This window comes from Panthera leo, chromosome C1 (genome assembly GCF_018350215.1).
Source record: "Panthera leo isolate Ple1 chromosome C1, P.leo_Ple1_pat1.1, whole genome shotgun sequence".
NCBI classification, from domain to species: Eukaryota; Metazoa; Chordata; class Mammalia; order Carnivora; family Felidae; genus Panthera; species Panthera leo.
Window position 1 is genome coordinate 161,430,832 of NC_056686.1, and position 19,597 is coordinate 161,450,428.

Genomic DNA, 19,597 nt, shown 5'->3' on the forward strand with positions numbered 1-19,597 from the left:
CACGGTTCATGGGTTCAAGTCCTGCATCGGTCTCTGTGCTATCAGTGCAGAGCCCGCTTAGGATCCTCTGTCTCCCTCTCTCTCTGCCCTTCCCCTGCACATGCTGCACGCTCTGTCTCTCTCTTTCTCAAAAATAAACATTAAAAAAAATCTTTAAGAAAAGTAGTAACCTTACTGTTGCAAAACCTGACAGGTACCACCTTAACCAAGTGGTCAAGGTTAACATCAGCTGTAGCATTGTACTCATATCACGAACCCCGATTCAATGTCTTGAGAAAGGCACTTCCCCTGTGTGGTCTTCTTCCCAACAATTCACACCCCAGTCCAGTCATGAGAAAGCAGCAGACAAACCCAAATTGAGGCACATTTTACAAAGTACCTGACCAATGCTCTTCAAAAGTGTCAAGGTCATGAAAGACAAGGGAAGCCTGAGAAACTGTCACAGACTGGAGAACACTAAGGAGACATGACAAGTAAATACAACGTGATATTCTGGACTGAATTCCAAGAACAGAAAAAAGATATGAGTGAGGAAAAAATAAAAATTAAAAAGTTGCCCCACCTGTGCTTTCGAAGTAAACAGAGCACAGAGACTCACTGAAAGTTAGCCAGAGCTGCCCTGCTTTGGCTCCAGGAAACTTGTGAGGGTGCCCAGAGGGAAGGGATGTGACAAGTGGCAGGGAAGCAGCACAGAGATGATAGCAGGACTCCGAGGAGGGGACATGATTAGCTGTGACAGGAAAGAGAGGGGTGGTGGGAGAGCAAAGGAAGGGGAGTCTGCACTTCAGGCCGTTTGTTTTACTTGGCTACCCTGCCCCATCAGTTCCGGTGCCTCTTAGCTGCCTCTCTTCCTCCTGTGCCTATTGCCTTTTAATATACTGCATGATTGTGCTAATGCTGTTTGTCTGTCCAGATTCCTCTCCACTCTTTTCCACTCTGCTCTGTGCCCCAGGGGACTCCCTGCCTGCGGCTCACCTGGGGGCCAGCCAGTGGGGGGCACAGGCAGGAGCTCTGAGAATAAAGGAGAATGGGGTCCAGTCCTGAGGCTCCCACCCCACCTGGGGTGCCTGGCCTGGCCTGGCCAGGTCCCTCTAGCAGAGGCCACAGCCCCCACCCAGAGTTCTCACTGGGTTCTGGTGACTGCCCCTTCTCTTGCCCTGTTAGGCTCACACGTGGGCACTGATTCCCCCACAGTGGGTAGTTCTCGGGTGCAACTCCGTTTTCTCTTTCTCAAAGAGAAACTCTCAAAGTCTCAAACCCTGAAGTCCGCCCACATCTTGGTAAATCCTCTCATGAAACTTGTCTCGATTACTCAATTGACTAAGTCATCTGTTTCCTGCTGGGATCACAACTGATGGAAAAAGTTACTATATTTATTGTCCATTGTTTATCTTCCCCTTTAGAACATAAACTCTATGAGGGCAGAAATGTTAAGTACTCCCTTCGCTGCCATGACACTCTGTAAATAAATATCTGTTGGATAAATGAGTGGATGTTCATTTTATCCGTACTGTCTCACACGGTAATCACTCATCGCATGTAGCTATTGAGCACTCGAAATGTGGCTGGTAGGACTGAGAAACCATTTTAAATCGTATTTAATTTTAATTTCCATAGCCACAGTCCTAGTCTATGGAAATTTCCCGAGCATAAGGCAATTCTGGAGCTACTGATGTCCGCACTGCCCCAGGAGGAGTCTGGAGGGTGGCTCCGTGGTCTCAAATGTTTGCTTCGCCCTGGCGAACTGCAGTGCTGGCCTTCTTGTAGGCAGCCCGACTCAGGAATGTGTGCCTTGTTTTTATACATTTACATTTTCATTTCCCTGCAAACTGTCCATTTCTTGGATAATAGAGTTACAGTGTGCTCACCAGGCCCTTACAAACTTGCAGCTTACAAAAGAGCTCTGGCCCCTAGCCAAGGGAGTCTCCAGCTGCTGACTGACCCTGCCTGGAAAGTCAACTTGGAAGAGACGCAAATGTCCTAATCCTCTTCCAAACCACTCTAAGTAGGTTTTATCCAGTGACCTGTAAGACCAAATTAGTAAAGGGACACTTTAATTCCAGCTCATTAGAGAGCTTCTAAAATCTTTGAGAAAGCCAACACAGCAAATTTCTGTGCTGGGGGGCTGAGAAACGCATCCCATTTCCAAAAGCAAAATGTCCTTGCTTTCTTCTGGTTCTCGCACATCACTCGACATGCAGAAGATGTTTTCTGAGGCTTTCACAGGGATCTCCAGTGAGGTGGGGAGCGGTTCCTGCGAGGGAGAAAAATATGGTGGCCTAGGGAGGTCAAGTGATTTTCCCCAAGTTCTGCCAAGTCCAGTCCCAGCTCTGGTCTCCTGACTCGGGTGCAGGGAACATTTGCACTGTTCTTATTATTACCCTAGGAGCTGGCTTATTGCACAATATCAGGAAATAGTCCATATGAAATCCTGGCCCACAAAGCATACATGTTCTGCTTTTTATTCTGCAGCTTTTTTATAAAGTGTGTTTTCCTTTCCCATAATGTCATCTGGAAGCAATTCCTCCCAACAGCTGGATTTGCTTTCACAATTGGTAAACACGTAAAATGGAAGGCAGGGGAAGATGTGGAGTGTCACCAGAGGAGCCTTTCCCCCACCCGCTTGGCTCGTGTTCTGAGGCTTATCTTGGGTCTCTGCACAAGCCTCATCAAAACTGAGAACGTCTTCAAACAAGCGACCCACACTGCATTCCCTCCTTCAGGGGGTCAGCATGTTCTTTGGGGGAGAAATTTTCTGAATAGTTTGCAGATAAAACCGATCAGATGCAGACCAGATTGCCAGCTGCCAAGATCTCAGAGCTACACGTGGAGGCCAGCAAAGCAGCACCTTCTCCAAGACCTCACCATCCTGGTACAGTCAGGACCTCTGGGGTCCTGCAGGAAGCCTCCCGCAGGGCACAGCCTTCCCAGAGCCACTGCCACCAAAGCCAATACAGGATGAGAGCCCAAAGAGCACCGACTAGGTCATCAGAGAAAATGAAAGACCCCCCACCCCACCCCCCCATATGCTCCCGAGGAACAAGTTTTCACGCAGGCACAAACAGAAGGCAGCCAATACTCCGGAAGGCCAAGAGCACAGCTGTCATCTGGGTGTTGGCTCACACCCTCTCCACTCTGTCTCCAGGGTCTCGGGGGCCGCTTCTCTAGGGGTTCACCAACATGGTTAGTTCTGGTCCAGGAGGTTCAGGGCACAGTTTAATCTGGAATACAGTGCCGGGGGGCAAAGCTGAGGCTTCAGGCACTCTCCTCCCGTATAAGAAACGCTATTCTTTGATCAAAGTTTCAAATTTGGAAGAAATCAACCTAGCATATGGCTCAACTCTCAGAGGGAGCACGAGAGTATGCTGTTGACCAGGCAGCCCTACAGAGATGCAGAAGAGGGTATGTGTCACCCGGCCCGGCGGCGGGGATGACCTCAACACGGTGCCGGCCAGATGGGGAGAGAGTGGGGGGTAGGAGGGGCTTCCTTCCAAGCACCACCAACCCTCTGGGTAGCCAGGGCCCCCCCCCCCCACTTCCTGTGAGGGAGCTTCCCTGTGCTGTGGACCCTTGGCTGCAAAGTCCTCCTGGAAGAGATGAGCACCCCGCCCACTGAACAAACAAAAGGAGCCGATCAGGAGCAGGGCTCACCAGAGGACCCTGAGGAGGCTGACTGCCCAGCTCCTCAGCACAAGCTGCAATCGGAGCCCCTTTGCCTAGGCCCATGGTGGGTGGAGTGCACTCTTTCTTGGGTCTGCTTCTTTCCTGGGGTCCATCTTCTCTCTCTGTCCTCCAGGAAGAGGCTGTATCTTGTCTGGAGTCAAGGAACAGAAACTTCATTGTACAGTTTTCCAAATCTCATGCCTCATATCTGAAATGTCGAAACTCCGTGTTTCTAGTTGCAGGCCAAGGCTGCTTCCTCCAGACCCTGGTCACTCTGGTCTGATCGCCTGCACTGCTGGGAGGGCCCTCGGAGTCCACTCGGCGAGATTCACTGAAGCCCAGGGGGGTGGGTGGGTGAGAGCAACCCCCTGGTTAATACTTCAAAGTGAGACTCTAGATTAAAGCAACTAGAGCTCTAACAACCATATGCAATGCGTGCACCTTGTTTGGATCCTGATTCAAATGTACCAACCGTAAGGAGACATCTTGGGATATTTCAAGAAAATTTGAATTTGGACTGGGTATCAGAAAACATTTAAGAACTTATTGTTAATTTTGATAAGTAAGTGTGGAAAAAAACATAAAAAATAAATATGTAAACAAATTTTTATATGTGTGATAATGGTGTTGTGGTTATATAAGACAATGCCCTCATCTTTTAAAAAGTATACCCCTAAGTATTTGGAAGTGAAATATGACATCTGGGATTTATCTGAAAATACTTAAGAAAAAAATATCATGATGGGTACAGCTAGGTGGCTCAGTTGGTTGAGTGTCTGACTCTTAATCTCAGGTCTTGAGCTCAGGTTTGTGATTTCAAGCCCCAGGTTGGGCATGGAGCCTGCTGAACAGAAAAAAACATGATGAAACAAAGATGGCGTCTTAGTCCATTTGGGCTCCTGTAACAGAATTCTATAAACTGGGTATAAACAACAAAAATTATTTTTCACAGTTCTGGAGGCTGGAAATCCAAGATGGAGGTGCCAGCAAATTCTGTCTAATGAGAGCCCACGTCCTGGTCCATAGATGGTGCCTTCTCATTGTAACCTAACGTGGCGGAAGGGGTGAGTGAGCTCTCTAGGGTCTCTTTCATAAGGGCACTAATTCATTTATGAGGGCCCCACCCTCGCGGTTTAATCACCTCCCAAAGGCCCCACCTCCCAATATCACATTCAGGGTTAGGTTTCAACATACAAATTTTCATGGGGACATTAACATTCAGACTATAGGATATGGTAAGATGTTAATGGTTAGATCTAGGTGATGGGTGTATGGGATTCTATATACTACCCTCTCTACTTCTATATATGTTGAAAAACAATTATAATAAAAATTTTTAAGTATAGACTATTTTATCACAAAAGCTCACAGAGGACAACAAACACACATGTTTACCCACTCAGTGGTGACTGAATCCTGTAATGAGGTTCTTCATCCTCCTCATGGTCAGGAGGGGTTAGCTCTTGCATACAATAGGGAAGTGACAGGGCCCAGTCCAAGATGATCCGTAGGAGCTTTGGGGGTGCAGCAACACCCTCAGCCCCTCCGCCTGGCAAGAAGCGGGAAGGAGCTCCTCTCCCAGAGCAAATGCAGCCTTCTTTGCTCCTGCTGTCACTGGCTTTGGGGGCTGTGGTTTCCTCCTGTGTGTGCTGCATTGCTTCATGAGCAGTTCAGGGGCCTGTGTGTGGGTGGTGGAGTAGGACACAGGCCACTAAGTACTAGGTAAAGTTCTTGCTATTACAGCTCGAGATCATTCCTGCTGCCTTCACCCCCACTACCCCCCGCATTCTACACTGTCCCATCCTGTACTGACTCATTCACAGACATGCATCAGGGTAATCCTATGCCAGTCCCCTTGCGGGGCATGGGCGGGATAATGACGGTCTTTGAAGGGCAATGGAAAAGGCCTCCAGTTAGAAAAGTCAATGCGGGCCTGACACTTACTCTTTCCCTGCTCTGGCCCTAGGCATCAACTTCTGTGTTCTCATTCTAGGTTAGTCCATACTCTTTAGCCTTAACCTGGTCTTGGGAAGGAGAAGATTCTTTGCCATATTACTTATCTCCTCTTTCTGGAAAAACAAGAAAACCAATTTTCCCCCTTCTGCTTTGAAATATGCTGGGCATTCTGTTTTTCCTTATGTCCTTGAGTAAAAAGTAAGTGCCCTTTACTGGTGCTGGGCCATGCCTGTTCTTTCATTCCTTTTTTTTCTTTTCTTTTCTTTTCTTTTCATTTTTATTCCAGCATAGTTAATATACAGTGTTTATTTGTTTCAGGAGTATAATAGAGTGATTCAGTGATTCCCTATATTAGTGCTCAATAAGTGTGCTCTTAATCCCCATCACCTATTTCATTCTGGTAACCATCAATTTGTTCTCCAGAGTTGACAGTCTGTTTTTTGGTTTGTCTCTTTTTTCCCCTCTTTGTTAATTTGTTCATGTGTTTTCTTTCTTTAATTCCACATATGAGTAAAATCATCTGGTATTTGTCTTTCTCTAACTAGCTTCATTTGGTCTCTAGATCCATCCATGTTATTGCAAATGGCAAGATTTCATTTTTTTGTGGCTGAATAGTGTTCCAATGTATGTGTGTATATATATATATATATATATATATATATATATATATATATATATATACTGCATCTTTTTTATCCGTTTATCTGTCGATGGACACTTGGGATGCTTCCATAATTTGGCTATTGCAAATAATGATGCAATAAACATCAGGTGCATGTATCCCTTCAAATTAGTGTTTTTATATGGGGTGGGGAGTAAATACAATAGTTTGATTACTGAATCACATGGTAATTCTATTTTTAATTTGTTGAGGAACCTCCATACTGTCTTCCAGAATGGCTGCACCAGTTTGCATTCTCAACAGTGCACAAAGGTTCCTTTTACTCCGTATCCTCACCAACACCTGTTGTTCCTTGTGGTGTTGATTTTAGCCATCCTGACAGGTGTGAAGTGATATCTCATTGTGGTTTTGATTTGCATTTCCCTGACGACGGGTGATGTTGAGCATCTTTTCATGTGTCTGTTGGCCATCTGTATGTCTTTGGGGAAATGTCTGTTCATGTCCTCTGCCCATTTTTAACTGGGTTATTTGGTTTCTTTGGGGCGTTGAGTTGTGTAAGTTCTTTATATATTTTGGATACTAACCTTTTATCGGATATGTCATTTGCAAATATCTTCCCCCATTCAGGAGGTTGTCTTTTAGTTTTTGTTGGTGGTCATACTTGTCCTTTCTTAGTACTGACCAGAGCACCCAGTCCTTTGGAGTGGAAAGAAAGGTCTCACATATAGAGCAAGTGCTCTTGCTAAAGACCTGCCCAAGTTATTGCCAACATATTTCATAAGTAAGACTGCTCTCACAGAAACACAAAATAAATTTTAAAAATCCTATTTATACTTTGTTATACTCAATATTTGATATTTCTACATTTTAAATAGGTTCTCTAATTTTGCTTTTTTCCTTCCTAATGGTTTCCATCTTTGTCTCAATCATAAGTTAATGAGAATTACAAGTCTTACCAATAACATACGCTTTCATTTTTTAAATGTCTCTTCATTTTTAGTGACTAATAAGGGCACTGACACTGCACAGACTGAACTGGAGCCCCAATGGTTGTGGCGTCAGGTGGTAGCTATGACATTTCACTCGTCAGCGGGTCCGTGGAAGTCCAAACTCTGTCTGCAAAGGGCGAATGGAGAAGGTCAGTGTATACAGTTCGAAAGTGTGGGTGGTTCAAAAGCCGAATGTACAAAAGTTGAAAATGTTGCCCAGCTCCAACTAGAACGTAAGTGTCTTGCAGACAGGAATGTTGTCCATTTTGTACACAGTGGTATCCCAGTGCCTAGTGCTATCCCAGTACCGTCCTGCACACGGTAGATGCTTCATGCTTTCTGGATTCATGAACTGCCCGTGCTTTGGAATTCTTGCAGCCACTTGTCACATTGTACTGTATATACCAGTATCACATTTAACTTCAAGATTGACAGTATCTTGGAAGCAGAAGGAAGCCTTTTTTCTCTTGCAACATCTACATCATCCATAACTGAGATTCAATAAATGCATATTGACCAGGTAGAAGTACCTTTGTATTGTTGGGAGCTAGCTAGTGATTAAACAGTTTAAAAACAAAATCCCTCACTGGTCATGAGAAAAACCATAGCTCATGCTACAGAAATGGACAATTGCTGAAGCCCCCAGAAGTTTCTCAAGTACTGTGTGGCAGGGAAGTAGATTTCCTGCCCCAGAAATCTGGCAAAAGAATTCACTTGAGGATTTAAGTCTGAGAAAAAAAAGACCCAAGAAAGGAGGCAGAGAAGGGGAGGTCTTTTCCAGGGCCTAGAGATTAAGGCTATTTAGATACCACTTAAGAAAGGAACCAGATGCCAGCCAGGTTTGTGCTTCGGTTTAACCATGTTCTCTGCAAAACTTGCTTATGGGAAGATCAGAAGCTCTGACGATCATTACTGAAGAGGATTCAGAGAAATTATCGTCTACTCCCGGTTGAAGAGAGAACAAGTCCTGATCTTTTTTTGGTGTCAACCTCTACTGAAATGTGCTGTTGTCAAATCAAAAAGGGGATAGATTCGAATTTTACAACTCTGATGAAAGTGAAATAAAAGGAAATCTGTATCATCTTAATCAAAGCATGTGCCACCTGAGTCGGCTCCCTGTCTCGTCCCTTGGCCTTGGTGACTCTCATGTGCTGGAGGTTAAGGGTTTGTTAAAGAAGATGGGTTTTGATTAAGTGTCACATTTAGTGTGATGTGACATGCTCTTTATCATTGCAAGGGAAGATTGGGGGACCAGGGGGAGCTTTATAGCTAGTTCCCAATATAAATTAGGAGTCTTGGGGAATAGGTACTTTGCAGTTGGCCTTGATCTTTCCAGGGCCCAATGAATGTGTGTATGTGAGAGTGTGCACACATGTGTGTGTGTGTGTGTGTGTGTGCGCGCGCGTGTGTGTAGGGATGGCAGAAAAGTCAGTTTTCACGTGCCTGCGCTAATGGGCTGGTTACCCCACTTGGAGTTTGACTTGCAATTGTAACATAAGCCTCCAGCTCTAAATTTGTCCATGTTCTTGATATGGGGCAAAGTTCTCCCTGCCTTTTACTTCTTTGGAATTTCACTGTTGCTTAGGGAAATCTCAAGCATTCATTCATCCCTTTGGGGGGCAGTGACACAAATTTGAGGAGGGAGAAGCGGGAGGAAGCATTCCAAGTGCCACATGCCATTTCTAGCCAGAGGCCATGGCCATTGCGTCCTCTGACTTCACCTAGAGAAAGGAGAGCAGTCAGAGCCAAATCCTCCTCCCTTCAAATCGAAGATGTGCTCCACACCTTAAGACTCAGATTCTGGCTTAAACTGGAGTAGTGAGAGCACAGTGAAAACGGGGGTACAGTAAATCCCCAGAGTGCTCATGAAGGCAGGGGGTGGGATTGAGGGAGACATCCCAGAAGGAACCATTCCCATCCAAAAGGCACCCCACCCCACCTCCAGATCAAGTTTTCTAAAATATCACTTGTGGAGCTCCTGGCTGGCTCAGGGGAGCATGCAACTCTCGATCTTGCAGCTGTGAGTTCAAGCCACACATTGGGTATAAATACTATTTAAACAAATAAACTTAGAAAAAAAAAGACTCTCATCAAGTCAGAACCCTTCCATAAATACCCTTCCCTTCCCTCCCATTGCCTTTATGCCACAAGAATAAAGGAAATCCATACCCTTTGTTCCAGCATTCAATGCCACACATCCTGGCACTGCCAAATTGGCCTACTTACTGCCTCTCAAATGACTTAGCTTTTATCTGGCAGCATTTGCTTGTCACTCCCCTGTGTGGAATGCCTTTTCTGTTTCTCTCACCTATGGCAAGATGGCGCCCATCTTCCAAACATTGGCTACGGCCCTTTCCTTTTTATGAGGGAGTCACAGCCCACTTGAGACAATGCCTCTTTTTATTCCAAAAATCTGAATGGAGCTTCTACTAAGTGCCCAGAACTGCTCTAGACACCTGGATTAGGTCACAGAACAAGACGAAGACACCTGCCTTCAAGGAGCATGCGCCGTAGTCATCAGGAGGATCGTGCGGTAAACTTAAAAGACAACTCAAAAATATTACTTAATGGTAACAGTTACTATGGAGAGAAGAAGAAGAAGAAGAAAACAGAGCAGGGTAAAGGAGATCAGGAGCTCCCACTGTTTGAGGCCAGGGGCTGGCTACAGTATTACAGGATGACCAGGGTGGGTCTCATAGAGGGATGTGTGGACCAAGAAACTAGAGGAAAATCCATAATGTCGAATAACAAATGGAAAGGCCTCCAGGGGCACCTGGGTGGCTCAGCTGGTTGAGTGACTGACTTCGGCTCAGGTCATGATCTCCTGTGAGTTCAAGCCCTGCATGGGGCTTTCTGCTGTCAGCACAGAGCCTGCATTGGATCCTCTGTCCCCCTCTCTCTCCTCCCCTCCCCCGCTTGTGCTCCTGAGCTCGGCTCTCTCTCTCAAAGATAAATAAACGTTTTTTAAAAAAGAAAGAAAGGCCTCCAATGTTTGGTACAACCAGTTCAGGTGACATTAAGGAAGAAGTTAGGCAAGGAATGGAGAAATGCTTAGGTTTTTATTGCTATGTTCAAAAGTAATTTTTTTTAATTAGAAAAATTATTTACTTTTACTCCTTCCCTACATCTTACTGTTCAGGAAACCATCTTACAGACATATCTGCAATAATGTACTGTTCCCAGTCTGTTTAAAGGCAAAGCAGCATAGGGAAACACCATCAGCGGTCCAGACTTCTCAGCTTATGGGATCTTGCTTCCTGATTTTACATGAAATCCTGAAACTTAGAAGTGTTTTCTCCAAAAAGGAGAAAACAGGGCATTGTAAAAGAAAAACCACTTTATTCAGTATTATAGTTTTAGAAATGGAATATATTTTCTTTAAGGAACGAGAAACTTTTTTCTCAACTGTTATTGGTTTGTCAGTATAGGTCAGCAGGAAGAAACATTAACAAGCCTGGCTCTTCAATATCAAGACATCTAGTCCAAGCGATGGTATGCTTTCTTCCTTTTCAGAGATGCTTCTTTTTCTGGTGCTCTCCATCCTTTTCCACGTTTCATATTAGAGGATCAGTACAACCTTTAAAACTTCCTGAACAAGAGCAAATCCATAGCCTCTGATTTCTTCCCAAAAGGCTTTCCAACCCGTGACTGTTCCAGCCACCAAACAAACCAACAGGACACAGAAGAGCCCAATGAGTAGAAGAAATCTCCTGAGTTGTGGGATGTTGGGTGCATTGGATTGGTCCAGCATTATGAAACAGAAACTTCCCCACTCTCCATTGTAAACAGGAAGCTGGATGCAAATCCTTCCACACTATATTGGCCATTTACTCCGTAAGCCAAGAAAGCTGCTGGCCTCTGACACCCATGTTCATCAGAGACAGAGCCAACGCTAGGAGGTTCTGCAACAACACCATCAATTGTTCCTCCCACGACGAGGATGTCAGAGGCCACCCGCAGGGCTTACACCATCGTGGTCCTGCACCCAGGGCGACCTCTTCAGCTTCAGATTGGGACCATCCAGCACAAGAACAAGACTTACAAGTTCAAAGTGTCCATGTTGGTGGTGGCAGGGGCAGCTCTCAGCCTCAGGCCCACATGCCACCTGGAAGCAGCTAAGGTAATTTTTTAGACATTAAAATTACAAAAGCATTAACTGGCGATTGCTTCTTGATATGGAAAAAATAATAAATACACTTCAGAAATTGCAGATACCCCTTTGCTTCATGAAAAAGTCCCTCCCTGTCTTTCTTCCCCTTTCCCTGACTCAGCGATTCTCCTGCTGCTTGGCTTTGACCCTCATCACAGACACTTCCCTGGAGGCTTTCTAATAACCAGCCCCTGGGGGACGCTCTTCCAGCTGCAGTCATACTTGGAGACAACCTAGCTCTGGGATGGAATCTGGAGCCGGGTCTACACGCTTGCACTTCCTTCCCATGAGTCTTTGCGCGAGTTCCTCAACCAACCTGTGTTCGTCTGTAAAATGGGGTCTATCTTAACAGGGTTCTACAGCTCACTTGAGATAATTCTTGCAAAGCATTGGGTATAGGGCCTGGCCTAGAGCTGACCCGCAGATGACTGCTCACCTTTGCACCTCTGGCCTCGGGGAGCTGGGGGTGAGGGAGGGGTGGTTGTGCCTCCTGCCTCCTGTCTCCTGTTAGAGCTTTCTTCCTCTTTCTGCAGGAACCCCGAGAACTTCATAGCCCCTGCTGTCTGTCTCTCATCCACGCTGTCTTCTGCCCAGCCCACAAGTGGTAAGGTTTCTCACAGCGCTCTCTCTCTGCCCATACTTCCGAAGCGGGCTCCTCACAGCCACAGCCACAGGCACAGCCACAGCCACAGCACTGACTTCTACCCCACCCCACCCCACCCCATTTATATTGGTGGCCACCACTCGATTTCTCTATCCCAGCTCCTCTCCTGCACTCCAGACTGGTGTATCCTCGTACTGGGTGCCTCTGCCTACCCAGAGGTTCAAATCTGCCCCACCAGCCCTAGGCTCTACCCCCATCCCTCCATCTCCAGAGCTGGGTCTGTCTTCCCACCCCTCCCCCTTCCTGCTTTGCCTCCTCACCTCCAGGAGTATTCCCGCTGTTAAGAAAGTTCTTTACAAAGTGGCCCCTGCTTTCGGAGAACTCTCAGGGCAATAAACGGCGGCAGATAAGGACAATCTCAAGAGGAAAGTGGTTTGACTACAGGAAGCACAGTACTTAGGTAAGAGGGCAGGAGAGAAGCCTACCTGGCCTGGGGGTCAGCTCCGACTTCCTTAGGAGAGCTTGGGGAGCCAGTGTAAGATGTTTCCCAGGAACAGACCTAAATACATTTTCATTTTGGAGCAGGGCAAAGGTGGGATGGGAGGCCTCTTAAGAGTCGCTATTACCTGAGGGGAGAAATAAAGATTGCTTGGCCCAGGGGACTCTCACTTGTGAAGACCCCACCTTACTTGGAGTCAGGCATAATACCACAGGAGGCACAATTATATTGCCCTTTTTGAGAGATCTCTCATAATTTTGTAGGTTTTTTTTTTAATTATATGGCTACCAGAAAAGAATTTAATATATATCAACCATTATTTCTCTCAAAGGCCATAAAGAGTCAGAAAATCTTGAATATAATAAAAATTAAACCTATAAATTGCTCTCCAATTTAATGAAATTTTTATGAAATCAAATGTTAACAATTAAAGGATCTAATTTACATTTTGTAGCCATTGCAATAAAAAATTGTAAATTTTAATTTTGCACTTCCCGTATTTTTGAACCAACAGTCCCCCCCCGCCCAACACCCTCAGATTTCAAGTGTTTTGGTAGGACCTTGGCACACTTGTAGCCCTAGTGATAAGCTTAGGGGTTCTTCCTGGGTCATCAGAACCAAACCTACATCAGCCAGAACGGAGAGTGTAGTGGGCTTCAATATGCTCCCTGCACAGAGGTGACCGTTTTCAATGCTTCCATCCCCCCACAGCCTGCAATGGTGACATTAGGCACCAAAACCCAGACTGGCAGGAGTGTAGGGGATTTGGGAGAAGCAAAGGGCAGCACCCCCTGAGACTGAGTGAAAGGCACATGGCTTACTCTTCAAACATGACTTCCTTGACCAAAGTAATACAGACTCATTGAATAAAATTTGGAAAACACAGGAAAGTAAATATACTGCCCATAGTCCTGTTACCCAGACATGAACACTGACCACTTTTTTATCTTCTCGTGATTTTTTCTGCATAGGGGCGTTCTTTTTTTTTTAAACATAGTTATAGTTGTGCCTATAATTTCACATCCTGCTTTTCTTACTACATTGTGTTTCCTTGTGTCATTGCTCACTTTAGTGTGCTATATAATAAGTGCATAAAATGTCATCACATGGATTTATCAGCGTTTACTGACCTATCGCCCTATAGTTGAACATTTATATTGCTTTCAACATCTTACTCTTATAAATTTTTTGTTATTATAAATGACATTGCAATGCATGTGTGCACGTAACCCTTTGTTTAATGTTTATTTATTTATTTCGAGAGAGAGGGAGTGCATGCACACACAAGCAGGGGAAGGGCAGAGAGAGAAGGAGAGAGAAAGAGAGAATCCCAAGCAGGCTCTATGCTGTCAGCACAGAGCCCAACGCGGGGCTTGATCTCACGAACCCTGAGATCATGACCTGAGCCGAAACCAAGAGTTGGTCGCTTAACCTATTGAGCCACCCAGGCACACCCACATAACTCTTTTTTGACATTTAGGATTATTTCTAAAGATAGAGTCTCAGAAGTGGAATTATGCAGCTAGCAAATACAAATGCTTCTAAGATTTTTAAATTCATATTGCCAGATCGCTCCCCAAAGAGGGCTGTATTAATGTGCACTGTCACTAGCAATATGTGAAAATTCCAGCTTTGAGATGGCTTTCCACTGCACTGGCTATTATCACTAATATATGTATATATAATATGTAAAGTAAAATATAATATAATATATTATTATAATATAACCTAAGAGGTAGAAAGTGAACTTGTCTTCTTATGTAAAATTTTTGGTGAGGCTTATCATACGTTCAGAGAAGTACACAAATCATAAGTGAATTTTTACAAAGTGAAGACTTCTAAGTAACCAGCACCCAGATCAAGAAACTAAACGTTACCAGAACCCCAGAAGCACCTGTCATGCCCCCTTTGACCCCTCGTCCCCCACGCGAGGGTAATCACTACCCTGACTTCTCATACCCTAGGTTAGTTTTGGACAGTGGCACTGTTAACAATTTTCATTTTTGTGGTTACTAGAGGAGCTAACCCTTTTTCCACGTATTAGTTGATGAATTGAGTTCCTCTTTTGTAAATTATCTTTTCAAATTCTTTGTCCAGGAAATAGTTGATTATTAAGCAATCTCCTAATGTCAAGTTTGGCTAAAGTTGGACTGTAGTCATCTGGACGCTGTTCAAAACTGAGGAAGTGTGCGTGTGCGTGTGTGTGTGTGTGTGTGTGTGTGTGTGTTTATGCTCCCAGGAGCTCACTCTGACCATACTCTTACTTCATCATGCTTCTTTCCTGCGAGGCAAGGTGGCACCTCTGTAGGGAACACCTGGCAGGGGTAACTTTTCAGTGACAGAGCTGAGCCTAAATAGACTCCGCTGTTCTTTCAGTGTGTGTGGGAGTTACAGAAATAGGTCACTGGACCTTTTTAAAAATAGAACTGACACATTTGGGGAAAGCATTGTTTCTGCTGAGGTAGCATACAGTAGGAGATGAAATGATCTCTACAGAGTAGATGAATTTAGACATTTGGTATAAAAAATAAATATCTTTAATGGTAATAACTCACAAGATATATAATGTCTTTCGTAAGAAAGGTCAATAAACATCATTACCTGCACAGCCTACGGAAAGGTTTCCCCTTCGGTTCTAACGTGGGATCTTCTGAGGTGCAAGCAGCAGCTTGCTGGCCCCCGGCCGGCCCCACCTGGCAACAGCTGTTGATGGAAAGAGAAGGGCCACACCGTCAACTGCAGTCAGCATTTGTTCCCCCACCAAAGCCAAGACGTCCTGTCTCAGTGGGTTTGCATTCTCTCCGCTTAAGTTATGAGACAACCCCCTGCTACCCGTGTACCACTATCTGTGCTACAAAACAAGCGGGGACAGCGACAGCTGCCTGAGTGTAGCTCCATTCCAGCCCTTCCAATGGCTTAACCAATTTGTGGCAGGCCAGCCCCACATCTTTGCCCACAGGCTCCCCAAGAGCCGTGTAAGGGCCCAGGTCTGCCCTTGGGGGGCCCTTTTTGGCCCTCTCCTGAGACATCCTCAGTAAGCTCTCTCTGGCACACCCAACCTGCCGGGTTCAGAAGCTCCATGCACTTAGGGGACAGACACTTCTGTCTTCTCCAGGGATTCCCGAGGAGCTGCTGACAGTGCCATGCTTGGGCTCCACTAATGAGACAGGCAAGATGTTGGCCGGAAAAGCAAAGCTTGGGGTTACTACAGGGAGCACACTTTGATTCAGCCCCAAGGAAGGCAAGGAAGGCAAGGAAGACACAGAAGGGGGTTGGTTGTCCCACGAGTGGGGGTGAATGAGAGCAAGGGATGAGGGGACAGACACCTGTGTTTCAGGAAAGTCTTGGCAGTGGGGGGGAGGGACAGGGCTGATAGTGCCCAGGCAAGGGAGCAGCAGCTGTGAGGGGTGGGTGGTGGCGAGCAGGAGGGGACAGGGGTGTGAGACATTTCTCAGAAGTAGAACACACGGGCAGGACCTGAGGACTTTGACATTGGCACCAAGGGAAAAAGAAAAGTCCCAGATGCAGATGCAGCATTTTCTAACAAGAACACAGTTCCTTTTTGAAGACACGCATCCACCCAATGAGCACATGTTGAGCTCTTGCCTTGTGTCAGATAGTTGTAGACTCTGGGAATGACATGGAATTCCTGCCCCAAAGGTGCTTTCACTCTGCCAGATGGTGGGTGGGCTGTGTAGACAACAAACAAATAAGCAGGGGGAAAAAAAGGATGATTTCCTGCGGTGATAAGTGGTCTTGAAAGATAATTTGTGCTTGGAGGGGGGGGGGGGTTGTGTGATCAGAGAGGACTTTTCTGAGGAAGTGTCATTGGAGTTGATATGAAGGAGCCAGTCAGGGAGAAGAGCCAGGTCAAGAACATTCTAGATAATCAAAATTGCCTCTGCAAAAGGCCCTAAGTAGAAACACATGGCACATTTGAGGAACAGAAAGAAGACCACTGTGGCATGACGAAGAGTTTTACAACACAAACTTGTTTTCTATTTGCTGCAAGGCCACTGCCTTAGAGTTTCATCTTTGGTTTCTAGACACTCCACACCCCTTCTAGACCCTTCTCTCATCTCTTTTCTGTCTCCCTCCAGACGAGCTGCAGTAAGAAGTGAGACCAGTAGCTATCAATCCCATCTGGGAGTTGTGGAGGCACTAAAACCAGTTCAGTCTTTGTAGAAACCAAATGGGGAGGAAGTCCTGGGGCCAGCCTGGCTCCTTTTTTCAGGTCCATAATTCTTAACCACTTTTGAACTATGAACCCCTTTAGTCACCTGATACAAGCTGTGAAAAAATACAAGTATGTGAAAAAATTACCTTATAAACAGCAGATTAGCCTACGAATACAAGTCTTATGACCATTGTATCTTCCATAGAGATATATCCATATATGACAAAATGTAACCATAATGATAATAAAAATACATTTGCACAGTGTTTTTTACTTTCCCCACACATTTCCACTTAATATCCTTTTGCCCCATTGACATCCTTGACACATAGGTAGGAAAGGCATTTGTTGTCCCATTTTGCAGATGAGGACACAGTGATAGAAGGCTAAGCAGCATGTGTGCAATAATAGGGCCAGTTGGCTGTAGCTTTGGGACAAGAACCAAGGTCTTGTCACTCCAAGGTCCAGGCTCTCCAAGAACAGGTCATGCAGTGACCTTCTTGACTTCTCTTTGACTTCTTTCCCCATGCCCTTACCCCAGGGCCTGGAGACACTCACAGCAAAGACAATCTTTACACATACAACTCGGCCCACATTGCCCTCCTGGTGAGGAATCATATGGATATGATTCTTCCATAGTGATATGAAAGAAGTGATATTTTCTAACACAGGCAAAGAGGCACCGAGTCTGATTATAGAAGTCAAAATTGTGTGGATGGAGGGGAACTTCCCGCTGGGGCTTCCTTTTGGCCAGTTAAACTTAGCGAGTCATTTCCTTTTTCTTCTGAAGACTTACAGCATTTCCTCCTACAGTCCCACAGAAATGAATCTCAAGGAGTGCCACCTAGTGGCCCGGACTATAAGGATCACCGATTATTTTCCCCTCACCATCCCACCCCCACTCCATGGGGCCACCTTGCTGATCAGAAAATTGGACCCATGCCTCTTACTATCCACCAGGTTAAACACCTGGTGTTTAGAACAGTGTCTAAGTGTCTGTAACTCTCTCCAACCAGGATTCCTTAGGTCAAAAGGAGGCAATGTGGACCTCCTGAAAGAGAAACAGGTGAAAACCCATCAGACTGGTTCAGCTCCGGCCTTCATCACCTCCTTGGCAGAAGGGAAAAGAAGTCTCACTACTGTGCCTCACAGAACAGAGAGAATTAGGATATCAGGATAAATGGAAACCCAGTCCAAACGCAGCCCACCTCCCAAATAATGCTTTCTAATGAAAAATAAAATATCCAGATGCAGTAAAAGAAAATATTAGTAAATTCAGCAGCAGTTTTTAAAACCCTGCTTGGGGCACCTGGCTGGCTCAGTTGGTAGGGTGTGTGACTCTTGATCTTGGGGTTGTGAGATGAGCCTCATGTTGGGTGTGATTACTTGAAAATCAATCTTTAAAAAAATTATTTTAATAAAAAGAACCCCAAACCCTACAAGTCAAAACCACAATGAGATACCACCTCACACTTGTCAGAATGGCTAAAATTAACAACTCAGGCAATAACAGATGTTAGCGAGGATGCAGAGAAAGGGGAATCCTCTTACACTGTTGGTGGGAATGCAAACCGGTACAGCCACCATGGAAAACAGTATGGAGGATCCTCAAAAAGTTAAAAATAGAACTACCCTAGGATCCAGCAATTGCACTAGTATTTATTTAGTCAAAGGATACAAAAATACAAATTTGAAGGGGTACATGCACCCTGATGTTTATAGCAGTATTATCGACAATAGCCAAACTATGGTAAGAGCCCAAGTGTCCATTGACTTATGAATGGATAAAGAAGATATGGTGTATATATACAATGGAATATTACTCAGCCATCAGAAAGAATGAAATCTTGCCATTGCAATGACACGGATGGAGATAGAGTGTATTATGCTAAGTGAAATAAGTCAGAGTAAAACAAATACCATATGATTTCACTCCTAAGTGGAATTTAGGAAACGAAGTAGATGAACATAGAGGAAGGGGAAAAAAGAGAAAGGGAAGCAAACCATAAGAGGCTCTTAACAATAGAGAACAAGCTGAGGGTTGATGCAGGGAGGTCGGTGGGGGATGGGCTAAATGGGTGATGGGTATTAAGGAGGGCACTTGTTATGATGAGCACTGGGTATTATATGTAAGTGATGAATCACCAAATTCTACTCCTGAAACCAATATTACACTATATGTTAACTAACTAGAATTTAAACTAAAATTTGGGAAAAAAAAAAAAAACCAAAGAAACAAACTCCTGCTCTATGGCAAAAAAAAAAAAAAAAAAAAAAAAAAAAAAAAATAGCATGGTGAAAGAAAAACTTTGCCACATTTATCACAGATACAGGCTAATCCGTAATATTAGGAATATAAGGAGCATTAAAATATTAAGAAAAAGAGGCCAAAATAAAGGCCATATATGAAAAACCTGCAGCTAACATCATACTCAATGCTAAAAAATAGAGCTTTTCCCCTAAGATCAAGAACAAGACAAGGATATCCACTCTTACCACTTTTATTCAACATAGTACTAGAAGTCCTAGCCACAGCAATCAGATAAGAAAAAGAAATAAAATGCACCCAAAATGGTTACGGAAGAAGTAAAACTTTCACTATTTGCAGATGACATGATACTGTATATAGACAACCCTATAGACTCCACCAAAAGACTACAAGAACTGATAAATAAATTCAGTAATGTTGCAAGATACAAAATCAATATACAGAAATCTGTTGCATTTCCGTACACTTACAGTGAAATTGCAGAAAGAGGAATTCAGAAAACAATCCCATTTATAATTGCACCAAAAACAATAAAACACTTAGGAATTAACTTAACCAAGGAGGTAAAAGGCCTATATTCTGAAAACTATAAAACACTGATGAAAGAAACTGAAGAGGACACAAACAAATGGAAAGATATTCCACACTCATGGATTGGAAGAACAAAT

At 44.6% G+C, this 19,597-nt stretch overlaps 1 long non-coding RNA gene across 1 annotated transcript in view; it reads right to left on the minus strand.

Moving 5' to 3' along the window:
* The window catches only part of LOC122226258, a 35,010-nt gene that overhangs the window by 4,913 nt on the left and 10,500 nt on the right, over window positions 1-19,597 (minus strand). The window contains exons 3-4 of the long non-coding RNA XR_006205534.1: window positions 15,085-15,186; window positions 12,470-12,610 (exon numbers count right to left, since the gene is read on the minus strand). This is a non-coding gene — a long non-coding RNA (uncharacterized LOC122226258). The remainder of the gene's footprint in view (window positions 1-12,469; window positions 12,611-15,084; window positions 15,187-19,597) is intronic.